The sequence below is a fragment of the Echiichthys vipera genome, assembly GCF_963691815.1.
Source record: "Echiichthys vipera genome assembly, chromosome: 6".
Taxonomy (NCBI): Eukaryota; Metazoa; Chordata; class Actinopteri; order Perciformes; family Trachinidae; genus Echiichthys; species Echiichthys vipera.
Window position 1 is genome coordinate 28,654,847 of NC_139831.1, and position 4,503 is coordinate 28,659,349.

Below are 4,503 nucleotides of genomic sequence, written 5' to 3' on the forward strand. Positions count from 1 at the left end.
CACTGCTCACGGGGGTTTAAAATAGCAGCATCTGTTAGCAAGGCCTGAAAACAACTCAGAGAACCAACAGGAGATGCGCGAGCAGCGAATCAGGACAGAGCGTCCACGGTTGTTATGGAAAACTTCTTCTTCTCTTGAGTGATTTCCGGCAGAGCAGAGGACCTGCGGCACACTGCTGCCTCTGCAGGTCATTATTATAACACATACAGGTCATTATTATAACCTTTACAGGTCATTATTATAACCTCTCCACACCATTATTATAACCTCTCCACACCATTATTATAACCTCTACACGTCATTATTATAACCTCTATACAGGTCATTATTATAACACCTACAGGTCATTATTATAACCGCTACAGGTCCTTATTATAACCTCTACAGGTCATTATTATAACACATACAGGTCATTATTATAACCTCTATACAGGTCATTATTATAACACCTACAGGTCATTATTATAACCGCTACAGGTCCTTATTATAACCTCTACAGGTCATTATTATAACACATACAGGTCATTATTATAACCTCTACACGTCATTATTATAACCTCTACAGGTCCTTATTATAACCTCTACAGGTCATTATTATAACACATACAGGTCATTATTATAACCTCTACAGGTCATTATTATAACACATACAGGTCATTATTATAACCTCTACACGTCATTATTATAACCTCTATACAGGTCATTATTATAACCTCTACAGGTCATTATTATAACACATAGGGGTCATTATTATAACCTCTACACGTCATTATTATAACCTCTACAGGTCATTATTATAACACCTACAGGTCATTATTATAACCTTTACAGGTCATTATTATAACCTCTCCACACCATTATTATAACCTCTCCACACCATTATTATAACCTCTACACGTCATTATTATAACCTCTATACAGGTCATTATTATAACACCTACAGGTCATTATTATAACCTCTACAGGTCATTATTATAACCGCTACAGGTCCTTATTATAACCTCTACAGGTCATTATTATAACCTCTACAGGTCCTTATTATAACCTCTACAGGTCATTATTATAACACCTACAGGTCATTATTATAACCTCTATACAGGTCATTATTATAACCTCTATACAGGTCGTTATTATAACCTCTACAGGCCTTTATTATAACCTCTATACAGGTCGTTATTATAACCTCTACAGGTCATTATTATAACACATACAGGTCATTAATATAACCTCTACAGGTCATTATTATAACCTCTATACAGGTCGTTATTATAACCTCTATACAGGTCGTTATAATAACCTCTACAGGTCATTATTATAACCTCTACAGGTCGTTATTATAACCTCTACAGGTCATTATTATAACCTCTACAGGTCGTTATTATAACCTCTACAGGTCATTATTATAACCTCTACAGGTCATTATTATAACCCTGTACAGGTCATTAATATAACCTCTATACACGTCATTATTATAACCTCTACAGGTCATTATTATAACCTCTACAGGTCATTATTATAACCTCTATACAGGTCGTTATTATAACATCTACAGGTCGTTATTATAACCTCCACAGGTCATTATTATAACCTCTACAGGTCGTTATTATAACCTCTATACAGGTCATTATTATAACCTCTACAGGTCATTATTATAACCTCTATACAGGTCGTTATTATAACCTCTATACAGGTCGTTATTATAACCTCTACAGGTCATTATTATAACCTCTACAGGTCGTTATTATAACCTCTGCAGGCCATTATTATAACACATACAGGTCATTATTATAACACATACAGGTCATTATTATAACCTCTACAGGTCATTATTATTACTTCTACAGGTCATTATTATAACACCTACAGGTCATTATTATAACCTCTACAGGTCATTATTATAACACCTACAGGTCATTATTATAACCTCTACAGGTCATTATTATAACCTCTACAGGTCATTATTATAACACCTACAGGTCATTATTATAACACATACAGGTCATTATTATAACCTCTACAGGTCATTATTATAACACCTACAGGTCATTATTATAACCTCTACAGGTCATTATTATAACCTCTACAGGTCATTATTATAACCTCTACAGGTTGTTATTATAACCTCTACAGGTCATTATTATAACCTCTACAGGTCATTATTATAACCTCTACAGGTCATTATTATAACACCTACAGGTCATTATTATAACACATACAGGTCATTATTATAACCTCTACAGGTCATTATTATAACACCTACAGGTCATTATTATAACCTCTACAGGTCATTATTATAACCTCTATACAGGTCGTTATTATAACCTCTACAGGTCATTATTATAACCCTGTACAGGTCATTATTATAACCTCTATACAGGTCGTTGTTATGACACCTGCAGGTCATTATTATAACCTCTACAGGTCATTATTATAACCTCTATACAGGTCGTTATTATAACCTCTACAGGTCATTATTATAACACCTACAGGTCATTATTATAACATCTACAGGTCATTATTATAACCTCTACAGGTCATTATTATAACCTCTACAGGTCATTATTATAACCTCTACAGGTCATTATTATAACACCTACAGGTCATTATTATAACCTCTACATCCAAAAGATGCCCAAAACCAAAAAATCCCAACAAGCATTGTTAATATTCCATTACTAACTCCATTACCAACTACCAAACGCGACGAGCGCGAGTGACGTCATCCACACCGTCGCCGCGGGCCTTCAGACACGGCACCCAGATGCATTCATGGCAATATCTGGGGACTTCAACCACATCACTCTGGCTGCAACACTGCCCACTTTCAAGCAGTTTGTGGACTGTCCCACCAGGGAAAACAAGACACTGGACCTGCTGTATGCTAATGTTAAGGAGGCCTACAGCTCCACTGCCCTTCCTCCTCTTGAAATCAGACCACAACCTCATCCACCTGCAGCCCCTGTATAAGCCCCAAGTCCAGCGGCTTCCTGTGACCACCAGGACTGTGAGGAGATGGTCACAGAAGACTGATGAAGCTTTACAGGGCTGCTTTGAACTCACAGACTGGGATTTCCTCTGTGATTCACATGGAGAGGACCTTGATGATCTCACGGACTGCATAACAGGGTACATCAATTTCTGTGTGGACAGCGTTGTTCCTACAGTGACTGTACGCTGTTTCCCCAACAACAAACCGTGGGTCAGCAGAGACATCAAGGTCCTGCTGAATGAGAAGAAGAGTGCCTTGAGAGATGGGGACAGAGAGCGGATGAGGCAGGTCCAGAGGGAGCTGAAGGAGAGGATTCAACAGGGCAAAGACAGCTACAGGAGGAAGCTGGAGCACAAACTCCAGCAGAACAATTTAAAGGACGTGTGAAGCGGCATGAGGAGCATCACTGGCTACAAACCATCTGGTAGCCAGACAGTAGGAGGTGGTACTGAACGTGCCAATGAGCTGAATCTGTTCTTCAACAGATTTGATGAAAGGGCTCTGGACCACCCCCCCACGGCTCCTCCACAACCATCCACCTCCAAACCTCCAGCCCTGCTGACACCCCCCCCCCCTCAATTCCTTCCTGATTTTGCCCTACCTGTCCCCTTCCCCCCGCCATCACCTCTCTCCACCCCCACTAACACACACAGCAGACAGACCTTCACTGCAGAGCAGGTGATGAAGGAGCTGTGCAGACTTCGCCCAGGCAAGGCAGCAGGTCCCGACGGTGTCAGCCCGAGGGTCCTCAAAAAGCATGTGCAACCCAGCTGTGTGAAGTCCTGCAGTACATCTTCAACCTCAGCCTGAGTCTTGAGAAGGTCCCTGTGCTGTGGAAGACATCCTGCCTGGTACCAGTACCGAAGAAGGTGCGTCCCAGCTCCTCCGAAGACTACAGACCGGTGGCGCTGACGTCGCACCTGATGAAGTCCCTGGAGAGGCTGGTCCTTTCACTTCTTGGGCCCCTGGTCAGCTCATCACTGGACCCTCTACAGTTTGCCTACCAGCCGAAACTAGGTGTGGAGGACGCTATTATCTTCCTTCTCAACCGTGCCTGCACCCACCTGGACAGACCAGGAACCACAGTGAGAATCTTGTTCATGGACTTCTCAAGTGCGTTCAATACCATCCGGCCTGCTCTGCTGGGACGTAAGCTGACGGTGATGCAGGTGGACCCTCCCCTGGTTTCCTGGATTATTGATTTCTTGACGGGTCAACTACAGTATGTCAGACTGCAGGACGGAGTGTCTGACACTGTGGTCAGCAGCACTGGAGCTCCACAGGGAACTGTTCTTTCCCTCTTTCTGTTCACCCTGTACACCTCAGACTTTCAGTTCCTCTCTGAGTCCTGCCACCTGCAGAAGTTTGCTGACGATTCTGCAATTGTTGGCTGTGTCAGTGAGGGGAAGGAGGAGGAGTACAGGGGCGTTGTGGACTCCTTCGCCGACTGGTGTGCAGCTAATCACCTGATTCTAAACTCCCCAAACTAAGGAGCTAGTGGTGGATTTCCGCAG